The sequence below is a fragment of the Labeo rohita genome, chromosome 6 (assembly GCF_022985175.1).
Source record: "Labeo rohita strain BAU-BD-2019 chromosome 6, IGBB_LRoh.1.0, whole genome shotgun sequence".
In the NCBI taxonomy this organism is placed as follows: Eukaryota; Metazoa; Chordata; class Actinopteri; order Cypriniformes; family Cyprinidae; genus Labeo; species Labeo rohita.
In genome coordinates this window covers 33,794,054-33,815,811 of record NC_066874.1, presented here as the reverse complement: position 1 = coordinate 33,815,811, position 21,758 = coordinate 33,794,054, and the positions used below count along the sequence as shown (strand labels likewise).

Here is a 21,758-nt window from a genome sequence, read left to right as displayed (position 1 = left end):
GAAAAATGTCTCAATTGTGAGATAAAATATCATAGTTAACTTTATTTTTCAATCTTTTGCAGAATAAAAACAGGCTTCTGTACAATTTTAAGAAACATTCTGACAAACGATAGATCATAAAATCAAAATCAAATTCATAATGGCAGTTCAAAAATTATGTAGAAAAGAGCAGCAGAAAGATTGACCAAAACATCGACTTTTTGTGTTCCATGGCGTAAGAAAGTTTCACAGCTTTGGAAGAGCATGAGGAGGAGTACATTATGACAGAATGCTCATTTTTGGCAGCCTCATTCCTTTAAAAGGGATGTTGTTTGTAAGCAAGCTGAAGGGATTTTAGCACACACTTTATAGCATGTGGCCATTATAAATAAGACATAAAAAGACTCACAAGTTGGCAAGTTTTTAAGGACTAAGGAAGTCTTGTTTGCTTTGGTGTGTAGCTTCAGCGGCGGCTCTAATGAGAACACACTGCTCTCATTGCAGCATGATGAATGGTCAGCGCTGCGGTGCTGTGGATGTGAACGCATGTAAAGCGTCTCCTCCTGCTTCTCCCTCTCTCCGCTCCCCAGCGGGACTCTGCTGCAGGTTTGGACACATCATTACAAACAATGATTTGTTTTATTTTGCAGCGCGTGAACTAGTGCTGCCTCGCATCTGGCGCTGGGTTGGACCCACGTCGGCGCGCTCAGATCTATGGCATATTCGCTGTTCAGAACAAACGGGAGTCACACAATTGCAAGTATTGCTTCATTATGGCAGCCACAGCACCGCGTGACACTACACAACTAATATACATAATGTAGTGCTGGGTTTGCTTCCAAAGAGAGCCAAAAAATATTTCCTCAGCAAAAATGACCGTAAAATCAAAATATTACTGTTATTTTTTAATGTTATTTATTTCATTAAATGCATTTAGCAACAGTTCACTATGCACATTGTGATCGACACAAAACATGTTTATCTTCACTGCAAATTGAACCTAGTCTGAGTTATTTTTTATTTTATTTTATTTTATTTAGTTTTTTGTTCATGGTTTTTGAGGATGAATTTTTGAACCTGTTGACATATATCTAGTTTAATGCATTTTTACCAAATTACTGTAATTTTAATAAAATGTTTTCTCCTTAATCCAGCCTGTAGTTATGCCATATTAACTATGAATAACTCCGCTTCTGTTAACATTTATTTTATTTTATTTTATTTATTATTTTTTATTTTATTTTATAGGTTTTGAGTTATTTTTTAAATTAATTATTTTGTTTCCGTTTTAATTTTTTTTATTTATTTATTTATTTATTTATTTTTACTGTAATAACCCTGTTCTAAACTGGTTATTAGTTGATCATGAGAGACTAGAATGTTTTATTTTATTTTATTTTATTTTATTTTATTTTATTTTATTTTATTTTATTTTATTTTATTTTATTTTTTTATTTTTATTTTATTTTATTTTGTAGGTTTTGAGTTGTTTTTCCCCTCTAAGTTATTTTTAAAATTATTTATTTAGTTTCCGTTAACATTTATTTATTTGCTTATTTCATTTCTTTTACCATAATAACCCAGAGAGACTATTTTATTTTATTTTATTTTATTTTATTTTATTTTATTTTATTTTATAGATTTTTGGTTATTTCCATTAACATTCTTTTATTCATTAATTTACTTATTTATTTATTTTTTTATTTAAGGAATTTAGTATTTTTTTATATATTTTTTTATTATAATAACCCAGAGAGACTAGTATTTTATTTTATTTTATTTTATTTTATTTTATTTTTTTGTTTGTTTTGTTTTGTTTTGTTTTGTTTTATTTTATTTTATTTTTTTTGTTTTATTTTGGGTTTTAAGTCTTTCCACCCTAAGTTTTTAAATTATATTATATTAATTATATATATTAAATTATGTATTCATTTATTTTATTTCAATTAACATTTATTTGTCTATAATAACCGTGCTCTAAACTGGTCATTAGTTGATCATAAAAAAAAAGGAGTATGTTACTGGTTCAGGATAGTCTAACAACTTTCACTTTAGGCTGGATTTTCCAGTTTGGATCATCTTCATGTGGATTTGTGCTGATAATATTCAAAGCACGGTCGGTGCTATCGCGATTCAGTGCGTTGTATTTTCTTAAAGCCAAGGCTGAGATATGAAAAGAGACTTTCAATCTCTGCAGCTGTAGTTTTTATTAACTGTTATTTCTAGCTGGGGAAATAAAACTATTAGCATTCATGAAACGACAACAAATGAAATAAGCGCACTGGATAAAAGTAGCGCTGAATGCATAGACACGTCCGCTCACATTATTTCAGCATCAGCTGAAGTTTGAGCGCGATTATCCTCATGCGTGTAGATGGAAAGGTGAGTGTAGACGCTGCTAATCTGTAGCTTTTAGTTCGCGCCACGTTATCTTTAAGGCTCCGTTAATTGTTTGTGCTCTGCAATCTAACACACTCGTTAATGCCATCTGATGCGCGATTGTAATATGGTGCTGAGCCCAGGCGGACGAGCTTAAATTAAATTAGGGCCCGTGCGAAATTTCCGCGCGTGTTCGTCGGCCGTGGCTTATGTTGTGTCGCTTCTGACCTTGACCTAGTAAAGATTAATGTAACAAGACAGGGTGACGGCGAGAGGGGCTCGTTCTCATGCGGCTCGCACACTGTGTACACACACAAATCAGTGTGTAATGGACGAGGCCGTGGAGAAACGCCGTTCAGGCTGCTGTAGGGCGGCTCATGGGGCTTTATGGGCCTGGAAGGCACAGTTTCTGACAACTGAAACGAGTAAACGGCTGGTGGACTAACACATATACACCTAAATAGTAAAGCTTTATATGCGCTGATTCTGGCCATATGCTTTTATTTATGATTTATATTCAGCTTTAGTGGTTGGGAGCCTACAGTGCATTGAAAAATGCTAAAAAAAAATATATATATATCACATTTCAGCCAGTTTCAGACCAACTGTTCAAGACATTTTTCTTAATTTTCTTACAATATATGTATGTATGTATGTATGTATGTATTTATTTATTGAAAATTGTTTTGTTTTTTTATCTTAATGGTCCTTAAAATATAATTTAGTTGTATTATTAATTAATTCATTTATATGAATTATTATTTTATTTTTATTAATTTACTTATATTATGTTATACTAATTATAATTATACTAAAATTGTCTTTTTAGAATCTTTTTTTTTTTTATTATTATTATTATTTTTTTAAATTTATTTTGAATTATGTGTTTTTATTGGCTTTATCATAATGGTCCTTAAAATACAATTTAATAGTATTATTAATTAATACATTCATATTTATTATTATATTTATATTATTTTATACTAATTGCAATTATACTAAAATGATCTTACTTTATATGTTAGTTTTATATATATATATATATATATATATATATATATATATATATATATATATTTATTATTTATTATTTTATTTATTTATTTATTTGTTTAGAATTACATTTTTCTTTTTCTGAAATAGTTTTTATCTTGATGGCCTTATTTATTTATTTAAGTATTTATTTACTGGCTAAATGTGATAGTTAAACACAATTCTCCTTAAAATTCTCTTTTTTTTAATTTTATATTTCTATTTATTGTTAAAATAAAATAAACTAAATTAAATTAAATAAAATTAAATTACAGTCTTTCCTTTTGCCTTCAGGTGTTTTAGGGTTTCAGGTTTGACTTTCAGTTGTTTTTTATTTTTTATTTATTTACCTTTTTAATGGGCTTAAAGTGACTGTGTAAATGGTTCTGTCTGAATTAATTCTGTTTGCTTGTATTCATATTTGTTATTATTTTATTATTATTTGTTTATATTATTTTATAATTATAATAATTTAATCATTTAAATTATAATTATGCTAAAATTATTTATTTATTTATTAAGAATGCATTTCTTTATTGGTTTTATCTTACCTTAAAATATAATTTAATATTTATTTATAAATATAAACTAGCTTTATCTTGTTTTGATGGCCTTTTTCAAATTATTTATTTATTTATTTTTGTTTTTAATTTACTGGCTAAATGCGACATAAGTTAAACGTACTTCTCACTAAAGTTCTCTTACTATATATTTTTATTTTTTTTAAATAAAATAAAATATTACAGTCTTTCCTTTTGCTTTCAGGTGTTTTTTGGTTTCAGGTTTGACATTGAGGTGTTTTTTTTTTGTTTTGTTTTGTTTTTTGTTTTTTTTTAATTGGCTTATAGTAATGTTATCATTTACATGGTAAATAAGTGGTATTTGTTGCTGATAAATTCATTATGAAAGCTGCTTTTCTCAAACATCTCATGTTTGACAAAACAAAGGCTTTTTCTTCATCTAACGACAAGTGTTCATAGTAACAAAATGTGTTTGAATAGCAGTGCTGCTGTAGCTTGAGTTATTTTTGTTTTCCATTTTCTCAGTTTCAGCCTCTCCTGAGTTACAATTACAGCATGAGCTCTAGTTCCAGTCCTGTCTGATGCGTCTCTGCAAACTTTGTAAGGGGGAGCAGGATGAGCAGTGATTTCCATAGCAGCCTGTAAGGGCTCTCCATAGGCCGACCCTTCCTGCAGCCCTCCGGTGACCCCCATCAGTTCCCAGCGCTCGCGATCTCATGCTTCTAGACGCAGCCCGTTTGATTGACGTCTCAACATGCCCAGATGGGAAGATAGTTGCTTAGTTTGAAGAACTTTGAGGCCTTTTGGACAGCTGTGAGCAAAGCCAGCAGATAGTAAATGATGGTTTGAGTCCAGTGCAGTTCATTCAACTGTTGCTTGCCAAGCTAGTTAGCATGAAAAGCACAATCACAAGCCATTTACTTCCAAAATGTGCTGTATTTCCAAGTGGAAAAATTATTTAGGATTATTAGTGCAAAAGAAAGAAGTGTGGGATGGCACTTGATTTTATAAGTGTTTCTTTATTAAAAGTGGTAGGATGGATTTGCAATGTCATTGCAAAAGAAAACTCGATCCTGAGGTGAAATAAGTCATTGTATTTTTATAAAGAATAACATGCATGAATAAAACATCAACAGTATGATCAGGAACATGTATTAAACAGTTAAACAGTATATTTTAATATATGAAGCTGTATTTTGTGTTTTAATTTATTTTGTTGAAGTTTGAGTAATTTAGTTGAGTGTATTTGTCATTTTTATAATTATTTAAAATTAATGTATTTATGTTTGTTTTTCTGTTTTTTCCCCAGTTTTACTTTAGTAGTTCAGGGCTGTTATTGTCAACTAAAACTGAAATAAAATAAAATAAAAAAAAAAAAAAAATAAAAAAAAATAAAATAAAATAAAATAAAATAAAATAAAATAATTGTTGCTTGATATTAATTGAACAAAATATGTAAATAAATTTCATTCGGCTGAAATAAAATGATATATATATAATTATATATATAATTTAATTTTTCAAGTGACAAATATTGAGTTTTTATTTATTTATTTATTTATTTAGATTTTTCTGTTTTAGTGAACTGTACAAACCCTTTTATCCATTATAAGAGTTGTTACTGTCAAGTAAAACTGAAACAAAAATTAAATAATAAATTTAATAAAATAATAACTATATATATATAAAAATAAAAAAATAATAATTTGTAAAATATATTAATATATAAAATATTTAAAAAATAAGTTTCATTCATTTAAAATTCAAACTAAGCTAAAATAAAATAAATATGTGCAGAAACGTATATATGCACAAAAAAAAGACAAAAAAACACAAAATTATCTAAAAGTTTAACTAAAATTAAATATACAATATATAACATTAAAACTATACATTTTTGTATGGTTTTATAAAACTGTAACAACTCTTTTATGCATTTGGCAGACACTTTTTTCCAAAGCGTTTTGCCTCGTATTAGTTTGTGCATTCCCTGGGAATCGAACCCATGACCTTGCGTTGCCAGCGGCATGCTCTACTTTCTGAACTCTTTGCATTATATTGGCACCTGTTCTCTAAATCACCACAATGCCAACTGACTTAGCAGTAAAATCAGACAATGAGATCTGATCAGAAAGCTTTTGTCATTTATATTCGATCTTCTGTCTCATTCTGGCTCTTTCTATAGTTCTGCAACATCTCAGAGGAGTTAATCTATAATATTTTCCGAGCCGCTCTATTCCTCCATCTTCTGTCTGACATCACTAACCGCTCAACAAAGGAGCTAATGAAGCAGAGGAGGAGGAATATTTGCCCGGTAATTAAGAAAAATGAAAAGAGGCGACACGGAGGTTGTCACGTGCCCTGTAATTGTCCTTTACTCTATGAGGTCCACTTTACACTTCTTTTCTCCGTTTCACCCACTTCTTGGCCCATTACTTCATGCATGTAATGAATGTGAGGCGCTGTGAATGCCGCGGTGGCTCGTTTCGCTGTCAAAGATAACTCCGTTTGTTAGCTCTTCCCGTAGACCTCCAACAAACTACAGTATGTGGCTTTTTGTGGGAATTTGTAGCATGCTGCTTTCGGTTGAGGGACAGATGAGAGGTTCACTAGTGACAAAGGGACGTGCGGCCCTTCGTATGAAATTAATTATTTTAGAAGAGCCTATTCAGAGTGTAATTCCATCAGATAGCTGTTGAGATGTCGAGAAATATCGCTCTATTCAGATGACAACAAATTACTTTGTCCTGCTCAACAATGCCCTGTTTTTTTGAAGAGATTGCTTTTGGGAAGCTGTTTTTAATGATTCCCAAGGGACGTCGAGCCTTTGTGAGCAATCGTTGTTATTCGGATTCGATCTCCAAAAGCATTTTATGCTCAGTTTGTGCAGCCAAATGTCAGCGTAAAATCAAAACTGACCCTTTTAATGTGCTTTTCGCTGTTTTATTCCAAATCAAAATGCTCTTTTTGTCTTAATCTTTCATTATTATTTATCTGCTCTGCCTCTGAAACAGCTTTTATTTTCAGATGAAGTCATGAAACCCTCTTTTTTTCTGACTTTGTTCTCGTACGTAACTTCCACTTTTTTTTATTAGTATTTTGTGAAATTAAAAAATATACTATTGTAGTTTTATTGATAGTTTGACGTCTTTATTTTTATTTTTAATTTTAATTTTAGTTAATGGTTGAGGTTTTTTTTTAAATAATATAAAGAGTTTATATTTTTAATATATTTTAATTTAATTAGTGTTTATTGATTGCTTAAATTATTTTTTATTTTATAATTTTTTATTTTGGTTCAGGTTTTAATAATTTTGTTGATTTTGACAGTTTTGATATTTTGAATATAAAATCTATACTATTATAGTTTTTATTGATGCTTGAATTAGCTTTTATTTTTAGATTATTCTTTATAATTTTAGTGTTTTAGTAGTTTTGATGTGTTTTGTATATTTTGAATATAAAACTACGTTATAGTTTTATTGATGGTTTGGATGTTTTCTTTTTCAACTGTCGTTTTATGTCAGTTTTGATTAATATTTTGATATTATGCTTTTCTTTTTAAATTTAAAGCTTTAATAATTTTGTTGTGCTTTTTGTAAATTTGTATTAATATTTTCAATATAAAAAATGCTAGTTTAGTTTTTATTGATAGTTTGAATTAGTTTTTATTTTTCACTGTAAATTTAGTTCAAGTTTTAATAATCTGTTGTTTTTGACAGTTTATATAGTTTTTATTGACAGTTTTATAGTTTTTATTGATAGTTTGAGTTAGTTTTAATTTTTATTTTTCTTTATAATTTTAGTTCGTTTTAGTCATTTTGATGTGTTTTGTCTTTTTTATTAATATTTTAAATATATAACTACACTATTATAGTTTTTTTGATAGTTTGAATTTTTTTATTTTTCACTATAAATTTAGTTTAATAATTTTGTTGTTTTTTGTCAGTTTTGATTAATATTTTGATATATTTTTCTTTTTAAATTTTTTAAAGCTATGATATTTTTTTGCTTATGTCAATTTTCATTCATATTTTCAATATAAAAACTGCTATTATAGTTTTTATCGATAGTTGAATTTGTTTTTATTTTTGTATTTTCCATTTTCCTTTTTTTGTTTAATATAAAGTTTTATTGATTTTTTTAAAATTTATTTATTTGTTTTTTATATATTTATAGCTTTTGTTTGTTATATTTCAGCTTTCGTTAGAGTTAATTTTGCACACAAATAAATATTGCTTTGGAAACTAAGTGAATAATTTTTTATTTCAGTTCAAGTTAATTTAATTTCAAGCAACATTTTTTTTTTTTTTTTTTTTAGTTTCAGTTAACTATAATAACCCTGATGCAAACATACCTAAACAATAATATTAATATTTTGAAATGCTGCAAAAGTATCTCATTTATCAGCTGAACGCTGATCACAACAACAGCTTCCAGTTTTTGACATGCACAGAATGCAAACATGCAACGTTTCAGAGCGTTTCTGCGTAAACCGTCGCTGAATGATGTTTTCTGCTCGCCGACATGCGTTTCATTCGGTTCTCATTTCTCGCAAATGAAAGCACATCGCGACCCGGCGCAAGCCGCTAACGTGATTTCCCAACAGCCCATCGCTCACCGTATCAGGCTCTGGCAGAATTCAAATCTTCTGCTCTGGAGGGGCCATTCGAGTGCACAGAGGGTGGCCTAATGATGCCTGTGTGGCTTTAATGCTGTTTATGAAGGTAATAATAGTACCGTACAGGTCTAATGACAGTGGTCAAAGTAATAGCAGCCCGGCGCACTCGCGCGGAGGTGCTACTGTGTGCGGAGATTACTCTGTCATTGTAGCAGCGGGTCGCGCGGCTCTCAATGTTCAGGACTGTGATTTGGAGAGCTGAAGTGTGTCACGCGGTTCGTGTGTGTGTGTGTGTGTGTGAACTACATGCTGAGACTGACTGCTGCAGCATGGGATGTGTTCATGTGTCTGTTTGTGATTCTGCAGAACATCGGATCCCGTTTGCTTCCAGAAGTCGCATGAGATGTGATGTGTAGAGCCACTAGAAATGGGTCATGGAGTATTCACAATTACACACATTATGTGATTTTATCCATCAGTGCTCTTTTTATGAACTGATAATTTGGCAAATCGCTTTCCATAAGAGCATGTCATTAGATTAGCGACTTTCGAGTATGAGTGTTATGATTGTTTTTATTTAAACTTCAGTAGCTAAAATCATGTTCGAGTTTGAATCATTTCTTTGAATCAGTTCAAACTGTCTAATAAAATGAACTCTGATTCAAAAGGATTCGTCTGAGTCATTCCAAAAAGAATCACAGAATGATTCATTTTGATAACGCTTTACAATTAGATCTCTTTTATTAACATTAGTTAATGCACTAGTTAACATGAATTAACTATTAGTGACATATTTTTTACAGCAGTAATAACCTTAATAACCCTGTTAATAAAAATTAAACTATAAAAATGCACTGTAAATAAAAAAAAAGGAAGTTGTGAATAAAGCAGTTTTTTGGAGTACGTTTTACAAGAAAATACAATTTCTTTTTACATTTAATACATTGTTACTTGCTTTTTAATAATTTGTGAAATTTATTAGTAGTTTTTAAGTACACTTTTGTTTCTAATTTATTTTTTCTAGTACATTTTACTAGAAATTATCTTTCTACTAAATTTTTTTTTATTTAATTTAATATGTTAATTGCTGTTTCTTTGTAATTATTTGTGAAATTTACTAGCAATGTTCATTTTTTTTTTTTCATTCCAATTAATCTCAATCAAACTGCAGTTGGTTTATTTTGATACAAAGTAAACATAACAAAAACATAATAACATAATAAAAATCATAATGTTGAATTTTAAAAAACTGAGTTTTTGCAAATAAATCCTTCATTTGTTTCTGCATTTTCCAGAGTATGTTTTAGTAGAAATTATTTTCTCAATTTTTCTCAGTTTAATTGTTTGTTATTAACATTAATTAAGATTAATAAATGCTCCAGACATATTGTTGATTGTTAGTTAATGTTAATTAACGTAACTAAGTAATATCAACCAATGCAACCTTATTTTACCATTTTGAAACATACGTATCGTTATTAAAGTTGCAATGAAATGAAAGCAGTGACACATTTTTACTTACAGATTTTGATGTACATCTGAGTGATTATTGGAAATTAAAAAACAGGAGCTTTGTTTCTATTCATCTGTTGCTGATTATACGTGTTGATTATTATTATTTTTTTTTAATTATTTTTTTTTTGGAAGCTGTGGTGTGTTCACTTTATTTCTTTTTTCTCGTGGTGTTATCTTTGGTAAAGCATCGACCTTCAGCAATTTGCAGGTGATGTGCGTCTTTTTGTTTGGTGTTTACATTTTTTGTTACATGAAAATGAAACACAAACATGGATTGTTTACATTGAGATCTATGACATGCCTTTGGAAAATAGAATTTTCATTTCACGCCATAACAAAAATGTCTTTCAGGTGGCACTGAAAATGCCAACTGTCATGGCATTTAAAATGTCACAGTTAAATATGTATGGCGAATATTTATGCATTTGAATTCAATTAAGTAAATACAATTCTTTATGCACATTTCGTCTTACTATTCCTTCCATGCTCTGCATCATCCAAACTGTAATAACATCCAGACATGATGGATTTTCTTGTGTTGGTGTTGGATAAACGCTGCCGCTGTGACGGATCCCCCGTGAGCCTCTGTGTTGGTTGTAGACGTATTGCAGGTCTGTCTTTATGTGTTCGGTGGGCTCACGGGTCAATAAGACATCCAGTCTGTTCTTCTTCGCTGGTGTTGCAGGTCAGGTGGGACGGCCGGCCGGTAATGGTAGATTTCTCTTCTAGCCGTAATCTACACAGCAGGGACGGCGAGTTTAACAGAGCCTCAATCTCCCATACTGTATTTCATTTCAGCTGCCATATTTCACAGTGTTATTCACATGGACAAATATTGCCACGGCAAGTGTCAGATCGCTCGCATATGCTGGACTGCAGGATCTGCTGTGTAATTCAAGTATTTTCTAATGCGAAGAAAGAATGAATACAAGCAAAAGTGTTTTACCGTACAGTAAATTTGCTGAAAATGTGCTCACCTTTAAGCCATCCAAGATGTAGATGAGTTTGTTTCTTCATCAGATTTGGAGAAATGCAGCAGTCCATCACTTGCTCGGCAATGGATGTGAATGGGTGCCGTCAGAATGAGTCCAAACAGCTGATAAAAACATCACAATAATTCACAAGTAACTCACACCACTCCAGTCCATCAATTAACATCTTAGGAAGACAAAAGCTGTGTGTTTATAAAAAAACAAATCCATCATTAACATGTTTATAACTTCAAACCCTCACTTCTGGCCAAAATACAAGTCTGTAATCCATAACAAAGCTTCCTCCTGTGAAAATGTGGTCTGGTCTGAATCAGGAGAGAAATCTGCACAGGTCAAGAACCATTTACAAGCCAAAACAGTCTAAAACAGCTCTAAACAAATATATGGGTGCATTTTATTGCAAGACAACAAAAAGGGATGGACTTTTCGCTGGAAGAAGTGTTTACATTTAGAGGTCCATTAGTCAGGATCAAAACAAAAACAAAAACAACAAAACATGTCTAGGTCAGATTTCACACACAAATAGACAGGAAAGTGAGTGTATACTGTATGTTATACAGCATAAATTCCAAAAAGTACATTGTATGCTTTGTAGTTTAGTATATACACTGGCATTCAGGGTTGGTAAAATGCACCAGAGCTGCATTTATTTGAATAAAAATATGGTAAAAATTGTAAAATTGTGAAGTATTATTACAATTTAAAATAATAAGTTTTCTATGTGAATATATTGTAAAATGAAATTTATTTCTATGATCAAATCTGAATTTTCATTGTCATTGTCACATGATTTTTCTGAAATCATTCTAATATGCTGATTTGCTGCCCCAAAAACATTTCTGATTATTACCAATGTTAAAAACAGCTCTGCTGCAGAATATTTTTGTGGAAACTGTCACACATTTGTGTTTTTCAGGATTCTTTGACGAATAGAAAGTTCAAAAGAACAGGGTTTATTTGAAATAAATTTAGGCTTGGTAATATTTTCTTAAAAAATGCTCAGCAGGGCTGCAATTATTTGTTTAAAAATATGATTAAAATTGTAAGATTGTGAAATATTATTATAATTGAAAATAACTGCTTTCCATGTGAATATATTGTAAAATGATAAAATAAATATATAAACATACATAGCGTTATTAAAGTTGCAATGAAATGAAAGCAGTGACACATTTTAATATTGTAAAATTGTGAAATATTATTATAATTGAAAATAACTGCTTTCCATGTGAATATATTGTAAAATGATAAAATAAATCTATAAAATAAAATATGTAAAATAAATATATTGTTATTAAGGATTATGGACTCATATATGAGTTAAAAACGTTTTAATGCGCTTTTTTTTCTTGTAACCATGCAGCTTTTGGCTTCTCAAGATGTTAACTGATAGACTGGAGTGGTGTGGATTCCTTGTGAATTATTGTGATGTTTTTATCAGCCGTTCGGACTCTCATTCTGACGGCACCCATTCACATCCATTGGCGAGCAAGTGATGGAATGCTACATTTCTCCAAATCTGATGAAGAAACAAACTCATCTACATCTTGGATGCCCTGTGGATGAGTAGATTCTCAGCTAATTTTAATTTTTGGATGAGCTATAAATGAATATGCATGTGACAGTAATGTATGATGTGATGCAGTGCAATTTTTGTAAGCCTAGTGTAAAGTTGAGCTCCTAAAGCAACCAGATAGCATGTCATTAGCATTCTGTGTGGACGAGGTTTTAGTTCTTCTGGGTAGAATGTAGAGAGGACATCAGACCGGAGACTTATTGTGCATTCAGGACAGAGTTAGACTTTTATAGCAGTGTAGAATATGCTGAAATTTGGCCCATATTGTCTGTTTGTTGGGGGTGTTTTTGAATGGGTGGTGTTGCTCGTAAATTTGCTTTAAAGATATTTATCAGCTCCGCTTCTAATTTATGGGATTGTTTGCACAGTCATAGCCCGCTGAGAAAGTCAGCGAGGATAAAACGGCGGCTGCGCGTGTTATTTAGACAAATAGATTGTGTATCTAGAGCGAGACGCACATAGAAATCACGCTCATTTGTATTCAACACTCCAGTCAAACTGTAAAACCCCCATCAATTATACGTTATGCATAATGTATTGATCTGCACTTTCTGTTGTCGACGCACTAGAAGGACGTGTTGTCTGTCAGTCGTGTTTATTATTTACGCCACCCGGTTTTTCTCTCTCACCGCATGAATTTGGATTCACAACTTGCATAATTTCTTTTGCCACGGTGCTGTTGAATAGTGGATGTAAAATACCTTTGGAAAGTTGACTTCCTGCTGTTTGACCAGCATTTTGCTGGTTCTTTTATAATTATTATGCGTGCGACGGGTATTACAGTAACTGCATGGGATATTTGTACAAAATTCATTTTTTCACACCACAGGATCATTTAAAATGAGCTAGTGATGGCAAAAAGGTGATTAAAAAAGATGATTTTACGCACTCGACCCTTTATCTTATATCTTGCGGTTGATAAAACAAATGTCCACGGGCACATTATGCGTCGACTAGATTTCATTTGTATTTTGGTTAAGATGCAGATGTTTACACAACTGGGTCATTCAGTGGCGGTATTTTAAATAAAAGCCATCCGCATCCTTATCAACCCCATCAAGCGGGCTGTTTGCACATTATGCATGAACAATTTTGTAAAAAATAAATAAATAAATGCAGCTCTTTCAGCAATTTCCACCAGCTCTCTAATACGGCACCGAATGTCAATTTTCCTCCTTCTCCGGCCGATGTCCTTGTTACATATTTATTCATTTTCCTCTGTCAATAGGCTACATATTCCATGCCCGGGGCGAAGAAAACCTCTGAATAGATTTATTAGCCAATATTGTAATGACGACAAGAGTAATAGGCATGTCAGTCAACGCAGGAGAATAAGGGTGATGGGCTTCAGTGAAGTGCTTTTCATTCGCACAAAATATTCAAGCTACAAGTGAGCGGATCTGACATTTAGAGGTCAGTTAGTCAGGATCAAAACAAAAGCAAAAACTCCAAAACATGTCTAGGTCACATTTCACACACAAATAGACAAGGAAGTGAGTGTATACTGTATATTAGTCAGCATAAACTACAACCAGGGCATTAAATACTTTGTAGTTCAATATGTACACTGGCATTCAGGGTTGGTAAGATTTTCTTAATAAATGCTCACCAGAGCTGGATTTATTTCATTTAAAATATGGTAAAATCGTAAAATGTTATTACAATTTAAAATAACTGTTTTCTATGTGAATATATTCTACCGTGAAATTTATTTCTGTGATCAAAGCTGAATTTTCAGCATCATTACTCCAGTCTTCAGTGTCACATGATCTTCCAGAAATCATTCTAATATGCTGATTTGCTGCTCAAGAAACATTTCTGATTATTAGCAATGTTGAAAACAGTTGTGCTGCCCAATATTTTTGTAGAAACCGTGATACATGTGTGTTTTTTAGGATTCTTTGATGAATAGAAAGTTAAAAAAAAAGCGTTTATTTGAAAAAGAAATATTTTGCAACATTCTAAATGTCTTTACTGTTACTTTTGAACAACTGAATACATTTTTGCTAAGTAAAATAATTAATTTCTTTAAAAAACAAATAAAACATAAGATCTTGCTACCGTGCACTATTGTAGTTTTAGTTATGTGAATTTGTCATTATTTTTGTAATATTTCTTTATTGCTTTAATATGTATTTCAGTGTTAATTTTAGTACTTCAACTTTGTTATTCATTTTGAGTTTTATATTTATATATTTTTTGTTTTAATTTTTGTTTGTTTTATTCATTTGATGTGTTTTTTTTTTTATTTTTTGTAATATTTCTTTATTGCTTTAATGCATGTTTTAGTGTTTAATTTATAATAATTTCAACTTGGTTATTAATTTTGAGATTTTATTTTCTTTTTTCATTTTAATTTTAGTTTAATTTTTATTATTATTTAATTTATTACTTTATTATTTTTGTAATATCTCTTTCTTGTTTTATTGCTTATTTCATTGTCATTTAGTCATTTTAGTACTTAAACTTAGTTATTAATTTTGATTTTATATTTTCATCTTTCCATTTTAATTTTAATAAATGACTGTTACTTTTGAACAATTGAATACATTTTTGCTAAGTAAAGTGAAGAATTTCCTTAAAAACAAATAAAAAACAAGATCTTGATACCCTATAATTTATTTATTTCTGTGTTGCATTATGTATTTATGTATTGTATTGTTGTTGTTGTTGTTGTTCTTTGTTTATTTGTTTTTTTTATTTACTAATTTGACAAAGTTTAGTTTTTTAGTTTTTCATCTAATATTTTTATATTATATTAATTCTAATATTTTTACCTTTTTTATCTAAACATTTTAACTTTAGTTAACAATAACTACCTGTTAATTTAATAATAATAATAATAATAATAATATCAAAAATATATAAATGTATATGTAAATATATAAATAATTTATTATTTATTATATACATAATAAATAATAATAAATCTTACTGTATATATTGCATTATAATGACGTGAGTAGGCTTGGGATGAAATTAATGACACAATGGTAAAAAAAAATCTTCGTAATGTGATCCTAAAAATAGTCTTTTACTTTGCAGTGATATATGAGCGGCATATGCTTTTGACAGGTTTCGTGAGATTCACCCGAGCACATCACGGCCGTGTTTCAGATTTGTCATCGCATCTAAAGGTCATGAAAATGACAAATGCACTATGGGCCAGATGTTTGGCGCGCACTCGACGAATGCCGCCGTTTATAGTGCAGAAGATGCGTTGGGCTCCCCTGCCATCTGCACTGTTTTTCCAATTTCAGCACGTGGCCCTGGAGACACGGAAGCTAAAGACTCCAATCTACATGATGTTTCCCATTACTCCGCGGCACTAAAAGTCAGAGTCGGCCGACGTGCGGCCTGTATCGCCGTCTTTTGCTGTTCTGCCCTGAGTGCTTGCTTCAGATGGAGGTGCGATAATGACTTCTCTGAGACTTTTCGACTTGTATAATATAATATCGGTACATTTTGTTGCTGCGTTCCTGTTCCTCCGGGGTTGTCGTTGGGTTTCGGAGGTTTCCGGTTATCTTTGTGTATTCCCCGAAGTCTTGTGAGGGATGGGCCGGGCCTGTCAAAACATTTGTAGGGTCTGATAGTGTTTGATGGGAAATAAATAACACCCAGGGACTCTTTAGGGTGCGCTAGCTGCTGATTTGTGTAACGACAAGTGTGGCGAACAGAGAGAAGAGCTTTGGAGAGGAAGTCGTGTCACTTTTTTTCAGGAGAACATTTGTCCACAACTCACTGCAAACTTCAATTGTTCTCTATTCAGTCAAGTGCAGATGGAGCAATTCATGTCCCGTCTGTTTCATTCAGAAATAGGAAGTATATCGCAAGTGTTTCATTTTTAATCTAAAATGATTTTTTATCGCTGACTTAACTTGCAACCAGAAAGTTTTCTTCAGCTCAAACTGATTTCAAAAGCCTTTACATTGAACTCGTAGGCAGTGATGTGTGTTTTTTTTTTTTTATTAATTGTATTTATTTATTTTTTATGTAAATTAAGATAAACAGAAAGTAGAACTGAAATTTGAAGTAGAATTATAATCAAATGAAATGCATTAAAAAAACAAACTGTTAATGTTAAAAATTTACAGACATGTGGATTTGTATTATTTTTTGTATTATAGTATTTATTAATATTTTGAGTTATTTTTATTTTAATTATTGTTTATTTTTTAGTAATTTTGTGATTTTTATTTTTTTTTATATATTTTTATATTGCTTTAATGCATGTTTATTTCTGTGGTAGGTTTATTACTTTTAGTACTTCAACTTTTTATTATTTTTTAAATATTAAGTTTAATTTAATTTTATATTATTTTAATATTCTGTTATTGCTTTAATTCATGTTTATTTTAATGTTAGTTTTAGGAAGTTTAGTACTTCAGCTTAAACATTAATTTTGAGTTTCATTTTTCATCCTAATTTTAGTATATGTTTTAGTCATTTTATTTTGTCATTATACTAAAAAAATATTTCTTTATTGCTTTAATGCATATTTCAGTGTTAGTTTTAGTCATTAATGTCTCAACTTAGTTATTAATTTAGATTTTTTTTTTTAGTTTTTGTTAAATTTTTAGTAATTGTATTTGATTTTGTCACTTTTATTATTTGTGCGATATTTCTTTATTGCTTTAATACATGTTTATTTCAGTGTTAATTGTAGTAATTTTAGTACTTCAACTTAAATATATTCATTTTGAGTTTCATTTTTCATTTTAATTGTGTTTTAGTAATTTTATTTGATTTTGTCATTTATATTGTTTTTTAAATATTTCTGTTTTGCTTTAATGCATATTTCAGTGTTTTAGTACGTTTAATATTTCAACTTAAAGTTATTCATTTTTTTGTATTTTATTTTTTTATTTTAATTTTATGTGATTTTTATTTTTATTGCTTTAATGCATATGTATTTGCTTTATATTTATTTGCTCTAATGCAAATAAATAAATAAATGAATAAATATTTTAGTGTTAGTTTTAATATTTCAAAACTTATTTTATTTTGAGTTGTATATATTTTTTTCTTTTTTCATTTTAGTTTGTTTTAGTAATTTTATGTGATTTTGTCATTTTTTTGTTGTTAAATATTTTTTTATTTTGTGTTTTATTTTTCATTCTAAGTTTTAGTCATTTTATTTGATTTAGTCATTTATTTATATATATATATATATATATATATATATATATATAAAACAAATATTTCTTTATTGCTTTAATGCATATTTCAGTGTTAGTTTAGTGTTGTAATTTTAATATTTCAACGTAGTTATTAATTTTGACTTTTATATTTTCTTTTATCATTTTAATTTGTTAATCTCATGTCATTTTTATTATTTTTGTCATATTTCTTTGTTGTTTTAATGGTTATTTCATTGTAAATTTTAGTAATTTTAGTTACTTGAACTTAAAGTTATTAATTTTGAGTTTTATATTGTCATCTTTTCATTTTAATTTCAGTTTAGTTTGAAAAATGTTGTGATGTTTGTCATTCTTAATATTTTTTAATGTTTCTATATTCCTTTAATGTTTATTTTAGTGTTAGTTTTAGTCATTTTAGTATTCACTCATTTTGAGTTGCCAAGACAACATTTCAAGTTTCCTTTTTTCATCTAATATTTAATATTTATTTATATATTTTGTTTCATTTTAGTTCTCAGTAACATTTCTATTTGTTTTATCTTTAGCTAACGGCCTGTCAACTTGATTCAAATTCCAAATCAAATTCACACAAGTTTAAAAGGAGCCGCTTATTCAGTTCTGAATGTTGTGGCGATACTTCCAGTCCTCATCCAAATGATCAAACTGATGGATTTTGTTTCCTCAGCCAGTTATTTTTTGACCTGTCCGCACCGGTCTTCATATGTGCGGCTCTCGAGGTCACAGGAGAGTGGATTTCTACTGTTTGCCGGAGCATTTCTCGGCCCGTCTGCCTTATTTTCCCCAGTGTGTGGAAACAAGTCGACCTGCATCCCTGAGCCCCTAATTTAAGTCGGCCGCGTTTGTCTAGTCCCAGCTTATTTTCCCCCTCCCCGGTTCAGAGGCGCTCGGTTGATCGGCTAAAGGCGAGAGGAGTCAGGCTAAGAACTCGGGCCTCGCTGACCGAATCTTGGCCTAATGGGAATCTTCTGGCCGGCCGCTCCTCTCAGCAGGGATATGTGACTCCACAATGAGATGTTCCAGCTGTGTGTCTGACATATAGGAAATGAAGTGCGCTGTGGCAGAGATGCGCTCTCGTTCCTCCCAACAGTTGCACATGGAGATTGATGATGAAGTGGTCAAATAAGGTGTCGCCTTCGCTCTCTCTGCTCGTGCTGACGGCGGCTCACCGTTGGATTGTTTATGCACAATGCGGCCTGTGCATTTTGAACAGCTCAGATTTAGCCGCTGTAAAGGATCCGCACAATAGGCTTTCGCTGGCTTATTTATTCTGCTACAAAAGGTCCTGTTTCACTGAATAAGTTTGCGCTTTATCAAGCCTGCGGGTTTCATTTGGACGCTTTCGGGACGCTACGCATCACGAGAAAATCTCATTCTGCGCCGCAATTTAGACGTTCGTCCCATTCTTTGGAATCAATACTTGAGACATGCTGATTTGAGCATGCAATTGTGTTTAGGCTTTGAAATTTTAACGCATTGACAAAGTCCTAAAGTTTCAATGCTGGTGCACCAAAATAACAACAGTTCACCACAATTGCACTAGTCAATCTAAAATGTGCATTATTCAAGTCAATATTCAAGTCATTCACTAGAAATGCCTCGTCTCTTGATCAGAGATCGTTCTGTTTGTTTTGAGTGCACTGATATTAGGATTCAAGAGGCTGGAGATGTGCATGAAGTGGCTGTGTGTGTTTCAAATCAAATTATATTGCTTTTTCTCATCTATGTGCTCTTATCATCATTTCTGATAATATGTCAGGGAAGCACAATTTTTATTTATTCATTTATTTATTTTATTTATTTATAAACTGCTTTAAAGCTTATTTTATTGTTAGATTAAGTTAATTTTGATTTATTAATTTTAAGTTTTATGTTTTCATCTTATTTTTAGTTTAAGTGTCAGTGATTTTTGTGATTGTCATTTTATTTTTTATTATTTTAAATATTTCTATATTGCTGTAATGTTTATTTTAATGTTTGTTTTAGTATTTATTATTAAGTTTTATATTTCCTTTTTTGTTATTTTAGTTTATTTTAGTAATTTTATGTGATTTTTGTCACTCTTATTATTTTTATTATTATTTCATTTTTCTATATTGTCAGGATTGTTTCAGTATAAGTTTTAGTATTTTTAGTACTTCAGTATTAAATGTATTAACTTTGTGTTTTAAATTTTGTTTTGATTTTAATTTTAGTTTTTTGTGATTTTATGTGATTCTTTTTTTTTAAACAATTACATTAAATATTTCTATATTACTTTAAGGTTTATCTCAGTGTTGGTTTTTGTATTTTTAGTACTTCAGCATTTTAACTTTGGTTTAAGGTTTAGTAATTTTTTTGTTAATTTTTAGTTATTTGACGTGAATTAAAAATTGAATATTTGGAATAATACTAATAATATATATATATATATATATATAGTTTTAGTGATTTTATATGATTTTTTATTTCAGTGTTTGTTTCAGTAGTAATTTAGTATTTAAAAAAAAAAATATATATATATATATATATATATATATATATATATCTTTTTTTTTTAATTTTATGTAATATATTAGTATGTAACAGTAATTTTATGTGAATGTGTGTGTGTATATATGTATATATGTGTGTGTGTATATATATTAGCATTCAAACAGCTGGGGATGTGTATGAAGTGGCTGCGTTTGTTTCAAATCAAATTAAATTGCGTTCTTGTCGTCTGTGTGCTTTATCATGATTTCTGACGATATGTCAGGGACAAACTGTTGAGCGTCCCAATGCGAACTGACAGCAAACGCAGAGCGGCTGTAAACACCCTGTCAAGGGCAGAGTGAGACACTAGCGCTAACCGCGGATGCTGTTGCTAATGTTGACGCTGTGATCTGTGTGTGAGGTCTCATGTTCGTCTGAGAGCTAATTAAAGCTGCATAAACCCACATCGCTGCTGAGATCTCTGTGAAGTGCTAATTTTTACATTTTTGGTTTCTGTTTTGATGACAGTGTCCTTTAATTATTATTGTATTATTTTTTCTTTTTTCTTTTATTTATCTGTGTGTTAATGTGTGTGTATGTGTGTGTGTGTGTGTGTGTGTGTGTGTGTGTTTATTTTCTTATCTTTCTTATTTTATTTATCCAAGACCGCATTTTCCTGTATTATTTTTTTCTGCTTCCTGTCCTGTTATTTTAGTATTATTTATATGCTAATATAGAATATTAATATATATGTTACTATATGTGCTAATATATATGTTAATTAATATCGGTTTTCCTTTTAACTTTAGTTTGTTAAAAAGATTTGTGATGCTTCATATTTTGTAGGTTGGTAAGATTTATAAATAATAATAATAACACAAAAAGTGACAGTACAGACATTTATAATGTTAAAAAATATTGTAATTTCCAGTTTAATCTTATTATTCATTGAATAAATGAATGAATTAATGAATGAATAGAATAAAATAAATAAATAAATGTCAATCAGCATGTTAGATAGATATCTGAAGGATCATATGACACTGAAGACTGGAGAATTTATGCAAAAATTAGATTTATAAATGAATAAATTAGATTAGATTATTATTAATTATTATTATTATTATTATTATTAATTAATTAATTTTATTTTATTTTTATCTATTTTATTTACCTAAGACCACATTTTCCTGTATTATTTTTTCTGCTTCCTGTCCTGTATTTTGATATTATTTATATGCTATTATAGAATGTATTAATATCAACTTTACTTTAATTTTGGTTTTTTTTAGTAATGTTCTTTTGTCGTTTTTATCATTTTGTTTACATATGTATTTATTTGTTATGTATTTGCTACATTTTTAGATTTTATTATATTATATATTTTTATTATATATGTATTGTTATTATTATTTAGTTATTTTATTAATGCCAGTTCTGTTTAAACTTCTTTTAATTGCCTTGTTTTCCTGTGAAAGTACTTAAAATTCTTGAAACACTGCATGAGATATCAGGACTGATTTGCATAGA

General features: G+C 30.0%; 1 protein-coding gene across 2 annotated transcripts in view; it reads left to right on the top strand.

Annotated features, from left to right (window-relative positions):
* Window positions 1-21,758, top strand: part of LOC127166769 (cadherin-22) — a 237,436-nt gene that overhangs the window by 85,090 nt on the left and 130,588 nt on the right. The gene's annotated exons all lie outside the window — the stretch shown is intronic.